We start from the raw sequence: 16,633 nt of genomic DNA, 5'->3' as shown, positions 1-16,633 counted from the left end.
ACCGCTGGTGGGAAGGTACTGAGGAATCCCACTGGTGACGCCTAGTGTCGGCGGTGCTTAGAAGTCGAGAGTTTTGCTCTCGCTAGGGTTTTTCATAAGATTACGTTTCTTTTTTTGACATGGCTTCATAAGAGTTGAACATATATTGTTGTTTTCATTATTAGTTAGGACTGCTGTTAATTAAGTCAAAATATAACAAAAAAAAGAGACAATTTTGGCTAAATACTTATATATCTCATTCACCTTACAAGAATGAATTATATACAAATTATAATTGTGCCTAATAAGACAAATACTATTCGTAAGGTAAGTAGTAAATCAAATAATACTACAGATATTATAGAATATTACAGAATATCTACATAAATAAGGTAAGTATGACTCATACCAACACTCCCCCTCAAGTTGGCGCATATAAATCACGAATGGCCAACTTGTCAAGTGAGTCATGAAATGCCTTATTCAATATTGCCTTAGTGAGAACATCAGCCAACTATTCTTCTAAGTGGACAAACGGAAAAGAGATAAGCTTAGCATCATGTTTCTCTTTAATGAAATGTCTGTTGACCTCAACATGCTTAGTTCTGTCATGTTGTACTGGGTTGTGAGCAATATCCACCGCTGCCTTATTATCACAATACAAATCCATGGCTCGTTTGGGTTTAAATCCCAAATCACAAAGTAAATTTCTCAACTAAAGTAACTCATAAACTCCATGTGCCATACCTCTATACTCTGCTTCAGCACTTGACCTGGCCACAACCTTTTGTTTCTTACTTCTCCAAGTAACAAGATTACCACCTACAAAAGTGAAGTAACCAGAAGTGGATTTTCTATCAGTAACACAACCTGCCCCGTCTGCATCTATATAACCACTAATATCCAGATGATTATGCTTTGAAAACATTAAGCATTTTCCAGGTGCGGACTTTAAATACCTTAGAATACGGATCATAGCTTCCATATGAGTTTCACTTGGATTATGCATGAATTGACTCACAACACTAACTGCATATGCAATGTCTGGGCGAGTATGTGAGAGATAGATTAATTTTCCAACTAACCTCTGATAGCGAGCCTTCTCTGTAAGAGTTTGATTAGGGTACTCACCCAGTTTATGATTCTGCTCAATAGGAGTATCAGCAGGTCTACAACCTAGCGTTCCTATCTCTGTCAACAAGTCAAGCTCATATTTTCTCTAACACAAGAAAATTGCTGAACTCCCCCTAGCGACCTCAATCCCCAAAAAAATATTTAAGAGAACCAAGATCTTTCATCTCAAACTCTGATGCAAGCAAATCTTTTAATCTTTCAACCTCCTCTGAATTATTACCAGTAATTATCATATCATCGACATAAATAATCAAGGCAGTTAATTTACCTTCACGGTGTTTCAGAAACAATGTATGGTCAGAGTTACTCTGTTTGTACCCAAAAAGACGCATAGCTTGAGAGAATCTACTAAACCAAGCATGTGGTGATTGTTTGAGTCCATACAAGGACTTATTCAACTTACACACAAATCTTCATCTTATGCTTGCCTCATATCCTGGTGGTAGATCCATGTAGACTTCTTCAGAAAGCTCTCCATGTAAAAAGACATTCTTCACATCAAACTGTTGCAAATGCCAATCTAGATTAGCTACTAGAGACATCAACACTTGAACAGTATTAATCTTTGCTATTGGAGCAAAGGTCTCCTCATAATCCACGCCATATGTTTGAGTATATCCCTTTGCAACAAGTCTTGTCTTATATCTGTTCACTGAACCATCTGCATTGTGTTTGATAGTGAACACCCATCTACATCCAACAACTCTCTTTTCTTGTGGAGGTGGTACCAACTACCAAGTATTATTCTTCTCCAATGCCTCCATCTCTTCATTGATCGCTTGAGACCATTTGGGATCCTTAAGAGTATCCTGCACTTTACTGGGAACACATACAGAGGATATTTGATTCACAATTGAAGCATGGGATTTGGATAACCAATGGGTGGATACAAAGTTAGCTATGGCATACTTAGACTTAACATCTAAAATTGGTTCATATTGACGAGGCGGTTTACCATGGGTGGACCTAGGAGGCAAAACATACGCATTATCACTATTATCATAGTTAGAAGAAACACCACTAACCTCAAGATTAGGACGATCCTCAGGGATTGGTTGACAAGGGTTATCTGTATCTGAGAGGGGTGGAGGAACTTGGCCTTCTTGGACTACTAAATTTTGAATGTCGTGTTCTGGTTCTGCCGGCAATCGATCGTCAGGAATGGAACGATCTATTGTTTTGCTACTGAGAGCTTTTGCCTCGCTGAATGATCAATCGCTAGGAGTAGAACGATCGATCGTTTGGCTACTGTCTTCTTCGAACCTGTCTGGCAATCGAACGCTGGCATTCTGGTGTTCGATCGTTGGACCCGAAATTACACGACCATCATCTTCAATTGGCTGAATATCATATCTTCAATTGGCTGAATATCATATCTTCAATTGGCTGAATTTTAATCCCACAAGACTTCTTTTCCAAAAAAGTGTGTTTCTCCCCTTGAAGTGAAGGATTGGTGGAAGAAAAATAACATGCATCCTCATAAAAGGTGACATCCATGGTAACATAAACTTTCTGTGTAGGAGGATGAAAACACTTGTAGCCCTTCTGATTAACACCATAGCCCACAAATACACACTTTAATGCTCTGACATCGAGTTTGGACCGTTGATTCTTAAGGACATGGACAAACACGACACATCCAAAGACACGAGCAGGGAGATTAGAAAATGAAGGGACAGATACATGATTTGAAAGGGCAGCATAGGGGGTTTGACCATTGAGAACAGAAGAAGGTAGCCTATTGATGAGATGACAAGCAGTGAGAATTGCATCTCCCCAAAGATACTTAGGCATATGAGCACTAATTAAATAGAAGACACCGAGCTATGTCAAGAACATGACGATTCTTTCTTTCTGACACCCCATTTTGTTCAGGGGTTTGAGGGCAAGTAGTTTGATGAACAATCCCATGATAATGAAAGAATTGGTGAAACTGAGATTGACAAACTCCCCCCATTATCAGAATGAAAGACTTTAATATTGGGTCCAAATTGATTTTGAACAAGAGCAAAAAATTCTTGGAAAGCAAAGAAAACTTCATATTTGTGTTTCAATAAAGAGACCCAAATAAGACGGGTATAATCAGCAATAAACAAAACAAACCAATGTTTGCTAGACAAGGTTGACTCACGGGAAGGTCCCCATACATCAGAATGAATAGGCTCAAAAGGAAAAGAACTCCTAGTAGTACTCAAAGGATAACTAGTATGATGACTTTTAGCTAAGACACATGACTCACAATGCAACTTAGACTCATCAATGCCTAGAAACAAGGATGGCATAGATTTCTTCATGACACTGAAGGAAGGATGTCCCAATCTCCGATGCCATAGCCATAATTCTTCAACTTGATTACCCCAGTCAAAATCAAAGCTGCTTGGACTGCCTTCTCCTGGTTCATTTCGACGAACATGCAATCCAGATGAAATAGTCGACCCCTCAGATAACCCCTGCCGATTATTTCCCTGGTGAGGAGGTCCTGAAAAATCACATACAAAGGAAAAAAATGTTACGGAACACCGAGATTGAGTACTAAGCTAAGGCACAGATATAAGATGATGAGAGAGATCAGGGACATAAAGAACATTATGTAGTATCAAAGAAGGGGTGAGACGAACATACCCTATGCCTAAAACAGGGAAAGAATCACCATTGGCATTGACAACAGAGAAAATAGAGGGTGGATTGAGAAAAAGGAAGAAACTATGATCATAGGTCATACGGTCAGATGCTCCAGAATCAATTATCCAAGTATTGCCACCAGTAAAGATAGAAATTTTTAAAGCAACTCAAATCTTACCATAACCACCGCGACATACTGATGCGGTATCCTTACCAGCCAAGTTGGTGTGATCTGATTCAGTCCCCGCATAGTAATCTTGGTCTTGAACAAGATTAACAACAGCCTTTCTCTTGGGTTTGTTGTCCTGAGGTTGGGGCCTATCAAAGTAGCCTGCTAGAAAACCAACCAATCTATAACAATTTACTTTGATGTGGCCTGGATTCTTGCAGTAGTTACAAGTCATATTTGAGGACAACCCGAGAGGAGGACCTTGAGGAAAGGGACGCATAGAAGAAGGAGGCCGATTGCCTGAGAGTGACTGATTACTTGAGGGATTGGATGGCTTTAATTGTATTGCAAGGCCTGCAACTTCAGAAGTAACTGCTCTAGTTCCAGCCCTCTGGGTCTCATCTTTGCGAATATAAGCAAAGGCTTGTTGCAAGGTTGGTGTAGTAGTCCGGCGAAGTAATTCGCTCCTTGCATTCTCAAATATTGGATCTAGGCCAGCCAAAAGAAATCTATCAAAGTTCCCTCTTAACAAAAAAAATAAACTATCAGAGTTCTTCTCTCTGCGCCGAAGAGGTTGGTCCTTCATCATCTCTATTTCTTGATTTTTTGTATTTTCTCTAATATTTTATGATATCAACGTTTTTTGATACCCAGCATGTTCATTGTAGTTGTTGAATGTGATTTTTTTTTGTTTTTCAATTGTGATACTTCAAACCCTAATAGCAATAAAAATAATTTATGAAACCTAAAAGCCAAATATTGTGACCTTGAACAATGTTGCTATGACATACTAAATTTTATCTTATTAATTATTCTCATTGATTTAAATTTATATTATATATGGTTCAAAGAAATGTTGAACAATTGAATGTCAATTGATTGATTATAGAAGTCTGTTGTTAAAATCAATGGTTTTAAGAAATCAATAACAGTCTACCAAATTTTTAAGGAGTTTGTGGACTTTTCAAAAAAGTCTTTTTAAATGACAAAGTCTGCATAAATCCAAATACAATACACCCCCTTAGTCAAAGATATTGAACTTGGAACCTCTACATATAACTCTACCAATACATTGTTGAAGAAAATATATTATCAAAATAGTATGAATAATGCTAGACGAATCAGTTGTTTACATCTCATCTGAGACCTAACTATGCATAGGACTATCTAGTATAATGCAACCTTATTAAATAATAAGGCTACTTTTACAATAAAGCTAAGTTAATTGGGGCCGGTCCAAGTGATTGGCAGATATAAATTGTTATAAAAGAGGGTTAATTTTTGTACTCCATTAGAGTATATAGTCAACTATAAATTGGGTGCTAGAACTTTTTTCTTTTTAAGTCATATTACACTGATCTCTAAAAAAAAAAAAAAACAAACAAACAAAACAAAAAGTCATATTACATTTGATATTGGCACTATTTTAGGAGTGGGTAGCTAGCAAAATCATCAATGAAAGTGATAATGTGATATTCCGGCATGCAAAATTGAAGATCCTAGGCCTAGAGGCCAGGTGTACCTATCCAAGTGAGTTAGGTAGTAAAGCTATCAAGAAAAATTGACGCTGTGATACATTGACGTGGAAGACTCTAGATCCCAAAAATTAGAGAACCATCGAGGGGGAGGCAAAATTGAAGATCCTAGGACTAGAGGCCAGGTTTACCTATCCAAGAGAGGTAGGTAGTAAAGCTATCAAGAAAAATTGACGTTGTGATACATTGACGTGGAAGACTCTAGATCCCAAAGATTAGAGAAACACCGAGGGAGAGGCAGAACTAGGATTTGAAATTTAGAGCGGTTAGACGTGAATATAAGTTTTGGACATGATAATTGTAGCTTTTTACTTTTGGAAAGATAGTATTATTATTTGGAAAATGGGGAAAATATTTTCGTGCAAAAATCATTAATTTTTTTTTTATTAACCCAGTAGACAAAAAAATAATAATCAAATATATGTAACAAAAAAATAATAATAGCAAATTACTCATAAGTGTCTTTTTGAAACTCAAATTATCAATTAAGCCACTATATGATTTTATCCCTTAAAAAGCGACCAAAACATACAAAATATCAATATTCACAAAAATATCACCGCACTTTTGTTTTTCATTATGTACGAAAATGGCACTGCAGCTAAACAACTATTTTTATTAATTAAAAAGCTACTACCAATGACTGAAAAAATTATTATCAATGAATAGAAAAGTTATTGTTAATGAACTGAAAATTTATTGTCGTTCTTTAGAAAAATTACTATTAGCTAGTTGACAATAGCTGTTTGAAAGAAGGTAGTGATTTTTTTTATGAATTATATTAACTTTTCTGAAAATCAATAGCTTTTTGGTCCGTCTATAGTAGCTTTATGGTTGTTCGACGGAAGTATCTTTTTTGTTCGTTGGAAGTAGTTTTTTTTTTTTCCATTCGCCGCTGTTCAATTAATGACAGTAGATGTTTGACTCAGTGACATTTTCGTAAATAATGACAACTAAAAGTGCAGTGACATTTTTATAAATATTGATATTTTTATATTTTAGTGGTTTTATGAGGAAAAAAAATTAGGTGGCCTAGAGAGTAATAAAAGTTATAAAAAGTGGCTATTTTTCATGGCCTAAAAATCAAATAAATATTAATCATTACATAATGAAGAAAGTAAATATATATATATAGGGGAAATGATCATTTACCCAATTTTAGCTTAAAAATTGCCCACTTACCCAAACTCTCTAAGAGATTATTTCCCTAATACCCAATTAAGTATTTTTTAATTCATTTTTATTTATTTTTGGGACAATTTTGCCCTCTCCTTCTTTGTCACTTTGAGAAAGAAGTCATTGGAGACATTGCTTGACTCTGGTGGCGGACTCCAGCGACTGGTGACCCGACGCCGGTGATCGGAATCCTGCGACCAATGACCGGAATCCGGCAACCAATGATCGGAATCAAGAATCCTGCTACCAGACTGGTGATCGGATTCCGGCGTCTGAATTTATGGCCCCCTAATAATACCAAGTAACCATATTATTGCCTTTCAGTGAATTGCATAAACTACCAAAACCAAAATGAATACACTACAGTCACAATTGATCAATTTATATGCATATTATTGCCCCCCAATACTCATATTATTGCCTCCCAATAATCATATTATTGCCTCCAATAATTATATTATTGTCCCGGCCAGCAATAGACATGTTTAACTACTCAATAAAACTTTTTTTTTTCATTCTTCTTTCTTTTCAGCAAGAAAACACTACAAAAATTGCACCCAACTGCAATGTTAACATGCTTCTATTAACAAGATATTACCCAACTATTGTACTTGTTTTCTAAAAAAAAAAAAAAAAGCCTACTGTACTTGCAAATCATACATAACCAACGGGGAAAGCAAGCTCTAGAACAACTTGTGCTGAATATCAAATTAACCATCAAGTGTTCATCCAACCATCAGTTTCAATTTTTTTTTTCCTTCCATTCGCGGAGCTCAGAGTTTACAAAAAAAAAAAAAATGAGGTGGAGTTGATAGAGAGACTAGCAGTGGAGAATGTAATTGGGAGTTGGGACTCAGACCAAAAAAAAAAAAAGTGCAAAATCAGGCTACAGACCATGGTAACAGCGACATGAAGGCTGAGAGTGGTCAGAAAACAACGTCGTCCAGCACCTCACCAAAGGCAGCGCCCAACTCTAAAGCACTTCCTTCACAGAAGCTCGAAATCGTTGTCGTTGTCATCCTCCGACGCCTCGCTCAGCTTGCCTCTGCGATTGCAATTCTGTATCCATCTCCTCGCGCCTCTCGCTTTCGTCCTCTTCCTCGGAGCACGAGCACGATGACCTGCCTCGGATCTCCCTCGATTCGGACAAATTGAACCCTAATTCAAACCCAAACCCGTTGTTCTCCCTCATGTTCATTGGATGACCGGAAATTTCCGCCGATCCAGATCTACAGACATGAAGAGATGACCGGAAATTTCCGCCGATACAGACATGAAGAGAGAGAGAGAGAGAGAGAGAGAGAGAGAGAGAGAGAGAGAGAGAGAGAGAGAGAGAGAGAGAGAGAGAGGAGTCTGAAAGGTGTAGGTTGTTAATTAAAAGAGCAATACTGTCAATAGATATTAGATTGGGTAAATGAGGTTAAAAAACTCTTAGTGGAGCAAGTGGGTAATTTTTAGACTAAAATTGGGTAAGTGGTCACAACCCCATATATATATATATATATATATATATATATTTGAATGACGGTAGAATTTCATTGATCATTTAAGATGATTACAGTTATACATAAGTGTATGCAACATAGACGTTGGAGCATATATATATATATATATATATATATAAAACAGGTTGGTGACAAGTAAATATATATATTAATCACTATATATAGATCAAAAACAGTTTGCGGTCATCTATATTTTATCATCTGAGCCGCTCTCTCTCTCTAGCAAAGCCTAAAGCCGACTTCGACTACGAGATCGTTTCTCGTCTGGCGATGCTTGAAGTCTGAGTTGGCTTTGCTAGCCTCGCCGCTATTTGGAGGCTGCTGCCGGATGGGATGATAGATGGTATTGTCCGGGGCTCATATGGATAGTCGTCGGCTCGAGGTCTGTTGAGTGAAAGCCAGAGTCGGGTGAACGTTGCTGCAGCGCGATGCCTGTGTTGCATAGGTTTGGTGGGCCTCGTCGACGATGTCGGAAGGTGTTGAAAATGACGACATGGGTCGTGGGTGCTGCGTCGAGCGATGTGGCGTCATGGCGGCATGGGTCGAGGGCTTCGAGGCGACATGGGTTTCGTGGGTGCTGGATTAGCCAGGGCGGCATGGGTCAAAGGGCTTCATGGCGACATGGGTTGAGATTTCGTGTCCTGCACACTTGTGGCGGCAGAGAGTAGGGCGGCGCTGCATTAGAGCAATAGTACGACATCGAGCTGGTGGATGTTACCTTCTGGGCCTTGAGTTGGGATCCTATTCTGTGAGCTGTTTGGCTTAATTTGGGTTAGGGCTTTTGCCCTTGGTCCAACTCTATGTTTTTAGCTTTTGTCTAACAATAAATTTCCTTGTATTAGGAATCTAGATCACTAGAGCTTCCAGTGTAGTACCAATGGAGAATCCCCACTACCTCTACGTATTTGATTGTAGAATGAGTAGGTCTATTTCTATTACCACTATCTTCTTGTCTGTCTATGTCCTTCAATGACAGCGAAATGGTATGTAACGGTCTACTCTAGTTTTTGATGAATATATTATCTCGCCTGTGGGCCTATTAAAAAAATGATATTGCATAAAAAAAAAAAGAAAAAAAAAGTAGCACAGTATAATTGGATTGAGATTTGGGGGGGGGGGGGGGGGGGGGGGGTTGGGGGGGAGTCCAGACAATTAAACTAAACAGTTCATAGGTTAATTGCACACTCTTGAAGCTTTCAACTACAAAAAATGGTACAGCATTAATCAGGGTGGGGTCCAAAACCCTTTCTCTTTTCCTTTTTCTTGATGACATCCAAAATCCCTTCAAACAGTAATGGTCCGCCCTTTAGACACCCCTACCCACGATGTTAGCATTGATTTCCTTGAATTTTCTTCTTCTATAAATACGAAGAATAACTCTTCAATCTCATTCTTCTTCTTCTTCTTCTTTCTTCTCTTCTACAAACAATGTGGAAGTTCATAGTTCAAATTGCTACCCAGTTGAGCTGGTTGTTCAACTACTTTGCTTTTCTGTTTATTTGCCAAACCTTACTACAAGTTTGAATTGCCTGCAGAAGCTATAGAGACTCTTAGTAGCACAATCCACTACGAAAGCTCCAACCCTACTGTGATGTGCTCTGAAAGAATGTTCTGTGTGTTTATGCAAAATTGAGGAATCGAAGGAGAAGAGATGAGAGAACTAAGATGTGCTCATTTCTTTCATAAAGATTGCTTGTACCATTTGACAGGTATTAATCATGTCATGTGTTCCCTTTTGCCGGAGTTTCCTAGCTCCCTGATTACACGCATTTCTATGTATGTAATTGTATCTAAAATACGAGAATTAGTTAATCCTCAAGGCTATTATTATGTAATTAATCAATTTTAATTTATTGTGTAGGAAATAAGCGGAATTGCGGAAATGATGTAAAATTAGAGCTAGTTGGAGTTTCCGAGAAAGAGACGAAATAGTCAATGCGGGTCAACCGTAGTCATCGCTATCAAAGGAGCAGAATCCAATTACCTCTAATAATAGATGCGGAAATGCATTGAGAAGAGAGAAGAAGAAGGAGAAAAGAAAAGAAAAATAATAAAATAAAAGAAGCAAAGAAGTGTTAATTAAACAAAATGTTTAATTAACAATGGTGGCCACGTGAGGAAGCAAAGAGAATCAACAACATACATGATGATTAATTAAACCATATATTAATCAATGGTTTGATTAATCATCATTGAGCCTAGTCCATTCTACCTCATAGACCACCACGTGCCATTTAATTCCTCTCCTTCTTTTTGAACAGCCACGATTCCGTTTCTTCTCCCTCTGGCAATCATCCATCCATCCATTTACTCACACTGCTCTCTGTCCTTTACGAAGACCCAGATAGCCACCCCACACACACACACACACACATATATATATATATATATCCTCATATCTCATCTTTGGAGGAGATCCTCAACAACGCCGCACAGTATTGGGGGCAGCCTTGGGGCTGCTCTCTTTCCCAATCTCCTCCTCCATTTTTCATAATAGTTTTAGTTTTCTTTTGGGTATTCTTAGAATTTCTCACACAAGCTTCAAGGATTCATCAAGAGCTACAAGATTCAAGCTTTAGGTATTTGTGGGAGTTGTAATTCAAGGGAAGTCATATTAGCTTCCTAGCTAATTGTGGCTACCTTTGTGTTCTCCTACACTTCTATAATCTTTTCTCTTTGAATTTTGTATCTTTGATGTTCATAGTTATGGGTTGTGAGTAATTTCTTTGTTGGGGGTTAGGGTTGTGTCCCTAACCCAAATTTTGTGTAAAAGATGTTTAATTTAATGTAATGATGCAATTTTCATATGATGGATGTTTATATCTATTTTTGTTGGGTTAAAATGCATGTCTAGGAGCCTAGTCAACTCTAGGGTGTGTATTTTGAGCATGTCTAGGATGAAGTTAGAAACTTGACCCCCTCTAATTCCTAAGCTAGAAACCTTCAATTTCGTATTCGAGGGGTTATAAGCATGGTGATTTACACCCGTTGCGTGATTGTGCGGGCGGGTCGCTTAGTAGTCTAATTCCTCGATCTTTAAGCCTCTTGATGTGAATTAGTGACACTTGAACCGGCTATAATTAATGCCAAGTGAGTTCATACGGCCTTTGAACCGGAGTAGGAATACCATGAAAGGGAATTTCGGTCCTTGAGCCTTGAACCGCCTTGGATACGACTACCGCCAAAGTAGGGATTTGCATCTACATTAGATTAGCTTCCGACACATGAGATTTGGGTGAAGAAACCTCCTTAACACCCGACATTCCCATTTATTTGGTTACACTTTTATTAATTTATTTTCATTTTTATTAATTGCTTTACATTTCATTACATTTTGTTAATCTAAAATCAACTCTCAAAATATTGAACTCCAACTCATTGTAAATATTCATCACTAGGCTCTTAGTTTTGATTAGGCTTTGGTGAAAATCAAAGCCGAGCATTGCTAAGGCTTGGTGCCTTAGATTAACATTTTTATTTATTTCTTTTTTCTTTTCGTTGTTTGCTAAGTGTCTTTATTTCCGATTACCCAAGGATTGTGGGTTAGCCACTAATCCGCGTGGTACGATAAACTTTGGGCATAATATTTCCCTATCTTGACAATGATACGCACACTTGCGTAAATGTGTATCAAGTCACTCCCTTAGGAAGTTCAAAATCCTAGTTTCAAATTGAAGTGCTTCGTTTCAGGTTCTGCTCTTTATGGTCGGATAGAGATTGAGACACATGGTGGTTACGCTAAACCAGAATTGAGCGACAGAAACAAATATGGCATTTTTTATATATTAGTTACCAAGTACATATATGCCACTCAACATTATGTTTTGTAGTTGGTTCATTTTACTTTCAACTTTAAATTGTAAGATATTGTAACAATTTTGTATTTTGTGATCACTTTTTCTACACAAAGTTGTAAATTAGTGTACAAACTTCTATTCTTGCTATGAAGCCCTAGTCAAAGATATTAAATTTGGGACCTCTAGGGCTCTACTAACATATTATCAGAGAAAATGTATTATTAAAATAGTACGAGTGATGCTAAATGAATCACTTTTTTTTTTTTTTTTTTTTTGCATCTTATCCGAAACCCACCTCATGTGACATATCCACAAAATTTAATGAAACATTCTAATATGCGGGAAATTATAACATGGTTCTGGACCGTAGTACACGTGGTGGTCCGAGGTGATATTATTGGCTTGTATGACATATAAGTATTTCTAATTGGTCTCTTTTAAATTTGATTTTTTTTTCTACCAATCTGTATAGTCCTCACCAAATTCGAGTGATATTATTGGTTGGGAGCACCATATGACAATGTCACGTGGTACTCCAGGACCACATTGTGTGTCCTCTACATAGTGGTTTCTAGGCCACATGAGCTGTTATATTATATTAAATGAGTTTTAGGTGAGATGTAGAAAAGTGGTTTACTTAGTTTTATTCAAATAGTATTCACATTGTGTATGGACTAGCGAACTACTCAATATAATATGAGAAATAATAAGGTTTAGAATAATCTATGTAAACTGGGACTGGGACTAGTCCAAGTGATTAGGAGCTAGAAATTGTCCTAAAGGGGGTAAATTTCTTTACTACTCCATATTGGAGTGTATATACATAGTAAACTATAAAATGGGTGCTAGAATTTCTTTTTTCTTTTTAAGTCATATTACACCGAATATATATTAGCACTATTTTACCCAAAATAGAGGGTAGATAGCAAAATCACTAATTAGAGTGATGATGTCATACATCGACATCCAAGACCCTAGGCTCCAAGTCTAGAGGAGTACCCATCCACATTCCACGAGAGGGAGCCCGGGTTGCCTCTGGCTCCACCACTCAGGATTAGTGGACAGAATTGAGTCAATTATATTTGGAAAAGTCTTCCACTTTCTATTGGTATGAAAGGCATGTTTCGTGCATAATGAGTTTAACCCGTGTTTTTGTCTGCCGGCAGACAATTTTTTTTTCTCTTTTTTTCTAATTATCTTCTTTGTTTGTTTGCTTTCTTTTCTTCTTCTCAAGGTTTTATGTCTGAGCACTAAATTAGGTTTCCCTCAATCATAAAGATCTTTTTTAAATGAACGCCATATCTAAATTAATTCAATTTCGAGGTTTTATAATTCATTGTAGTTTAGAAATTTATTATGCTAATTTTAACCGGGTGGAATTCCGAATTTGATGGTCTCGTTTCATTCAGAATTGTGATTGGGTGTTTGATGATCTAAATTGATTATCACAAGCATGCTAATGTCATCTAAGTCTTTATTTATTATTGAAAAAGAAAAAATTACTAGTCGAAGACACTTTGATGGTTTCTTGCTCGATCCCCTAAATCGATTCCTACTCAAAAGTCAAAACTCTGATAGGGTTACGTTCCAGTTGCGAAACTAAAAGATATATACATGGAAGCTAAGTCAATGATATAATCATATTCTTCCAGATACTCCCAAGGCTACCGACCAAGTTCGTGATCCGTTGCAGGGCGTCTGCAAATCATGGTCCTCTCTCCCTTCTTTTCTTACCATCCACCGGATCTTCCGGTGTAGCCCTTCCACTTACCTCCTCTTCACCACGTCGGACGAGACCACAGCAACTACACTTCAACACTTTCACTCTGTGAAACTCAACCAATTAAGACTTGATGTTGTTGTGGATTTTGGAGGATTACCAAAATCATGTCTGGGTTAAGAAGACTATCATATTTACTTAGAGCTGGGAGAAATTAGGATGCCCTATTCCGTTGGGTACAATCCACACAGGTACTGAGCTCCTGCTCAAGCCTACATTACGGGACTCGGCTAATGTCTATGTTCATCTTTACAATATAGAGAGCGATAGCTTTTGGAAACGTAAGACTAGTTTGCCGGTGAAGATTGGACTATGGAGCTTGCTTACTGCTTATGATGAAAGTGTGATCTCCTTGAGATCATGAGATGGCCAGTTAAATTTTCTCCTGTATGGGGAAGGTGATTTTGTTTTTATTATTAGGTAGGACTGCTGTTAATTAGTCTTTGTACTTATTGTTCTGTCTTCTTGATTTGGGTTGTCCGACTCCAGAGTGATCACTTGACAGTAGACTGATAATGTTAAGTTACTTTTACTGAAACTTTCAAATTTCAATATTGTACTTGTTTAATTATTACTTGATCGACTATAACAATTACAAGTTTGGCTGGGTCCCCCATTAGATTCTTCAATTTCTAATGGAACTTATTTCGTCGAAGAAAAACGATGACCATTATTTATAGCCAAAATAATAAGAACCAGAACTATAGTCCCGTCAGGATGAGAATGAGACGGCCTAGCTAGCTACTGCGACACCTCAAATTTTTTACGTAGGAGATATCCGTGTGTATGAAAGTAAATATGATTATTTTGTTTAGATAGTCATATTTGGATTTCTTTTCTTCTAGAATTCGATCTACTTGTTTTCTTGCTCCGCAAGATTCTAAGAATACTTGTTAGATTTTTACTGAGACTCGTAGCCTATACATGGGCAAATAATTAGGTGTCGTAATATTCATTCGATCGCGCGTTTATATTGAAATCGAGAGTGTTCTCTCAAATTATTCTTGTGTTTTAGGTTTGATCATTGAAGCATCGAATTGCCTAGTGTCCGAGCTCCATGTCTAAATCGCAACAGGGATCTAGTCCTTTCGTGGCTCACTATGCACCAGTGCTAAGTCCATCTTTCTCCTTCGAAGGTTCTGTGAAGACCGTATGGAATGCATTTGGGACATTGAGAAAGTCCGTCGGGGAAGCTACAAAGAAGTCTGTGGATATCTCCGGAAACACGTGGTGGCACTTGAAAACTAGGCCATAGTTTTGCTGATGCTGCCACGGGAAGAATTGCACGAGGAACAAAACTTTTAGCGGAAGGTGGTTACGGTAGGATCTTTCGATCGACATTTGAGATAGATCCTGAGGAGCAACTTCAAAATTCATTTGCATATTACTTATGTACGTCGTCCGGTTCAGTAATGGGATCGTTATATGTATCTACTTCAAAGATTGCTTATTGAAGTAATCCCATTTCATACAAAGCTGAAAACCAGACTGAATGTAGCTATTATAAGATGGTTATCCCATTAATTCTTCGTTAAGCAGATCCAATCCTGGTGAAAAGTACATACAGATTATCTCAACTGATAACCATGAATATTGGTTTATGGGGGTTCTTAAATTATTACGGTGCTGTTCAATGCCTACAAGGAGCTCTACATGCCCGGAGCATATATATCCGTGGGATAATTTTTGTAGTTGTGCACTTGTGCAGACTTCTTCCGTTGAGCCCGTAGTCAGATATAAGATGTTATGATCAGAAACGATCTCCGTTTTAGTTTCATAGATATAGTGTGTAATTATCTATATATTATATAAAGGGGTTGTATGGCCAGATGAAAACTAAGAATGTGAAAGTAATAGGAAAAGTGAAGTGAGTTCAAACTAAGAATGTGAAAGTAATAGGAAAAGTGAAGTGAGTTCAATATTGACATGTATTAAACGCTAATAAGGAAATAGGAGTTGAGTCCAATAATGCAGCACGACCAATATGGGTTGGGCTTAAATTGAACTGAATCTAAATGATATGGAATGTTTGATTAGGTTTCCAAGTCCCAATCGGTTTGGGGTTTCCTAATCATAGATGGGATCACTTTCCTAGTTTGGTTCACGGTGTTCTATTTAAACAGCCAAGAATACTCTTCTTTGTACTCAGCTAGACCAACCATGGAAGTTGAACCTGATGTTGCAAAGTTCATCCCAAGCGACATCCTACTGTCTCATATCCTCCCCAATCTAACTGACAAGTCCCTGATGAGGTTTAAGTGCGTCTGGAAATCTTGGTCCTCTCTCATCCGCGATCTTTTCTTTCTCAGGGTATTGAAAGAAGCTTAAAGAAACAGAGAGAGAAAGCTAAAACAGAATATGATTCACATGAAAAATGAGCCGAGCTGCTTCGTTACAAGCTGGTAGGGTGTATATATAGTACCAGCTGAGATCAGCTATGATAAGCACGTGTAAGCCAGCTGTATGGCAACACACCTAATCATGCTAATTAACAGACATAAACCCTAATTAGTAACTAAGCTGTACTAACTAATTATAACAGAACAAACTAATTATAATCAACAGAGTTTGTGTAATGACAGGTGTAAATTGTGTGACTGAAAATATCTTCCTTCTTAACACCCCTCCTCAGCTTCATGCTTGGATACAAGCATTAAGCTGTCACATAAAACCCGATGTTGTGGGGAGCACAGTCCTTTGGTAAAGATATCAGCCAGTTGCTCTTTTGAAGTGACAAATTGAAGCTTAATAGTTCCAGCCTTGACTTGAACCCTGGTAAAATGAACATCCACTTCGATATGCTTGAGTTTTGAGTGATACACTGGGTTTGTAGCCAATGTCAAGGCAGAGATGTTGTCACAATGTAGAGTAGGGACTTCTTGAAGCTCAATATGCAAATCTGTAATCAGTTGAAGTAGCCATTGGATCTCTGAAGT

At 37.7% G+C, this 16,633-nt stretch overlaps 1 pseudogene; it reads left to right on the top strand.

The window, feature by feature from the left end:
* The first annotated feature begins 13,575 nt into the window (after window positions 1-13,575).
* LOC112201563 lies at window positions 13,576-15,427 on the top strand (annotated as a pseudogene).
* The last annotated feature ends 1,206 nt before the right edge of the window (window positions 15,428-16,633 follow it).

This window comes from Rosa chinensis, chromosome 1 (assembly GCF_002994745.2).
Source record: "Rosa chinensis cultivar Old Blush chromosome 1, RchiOBHm-V2, whole genome shotgun sequence".
Classification (NCBI taxonomy): domain Eukaryota; kingdom Viridiplantae; phylum Streptophyta; class Magnoliopsida; order Rosales; family Rosaceae; genus Rosa; species Rosa chinensis.
Note: the sequence above shows the minus strand (reverse complement) of the source record. Positions and strands in the feature narration are given on the sequence as shown.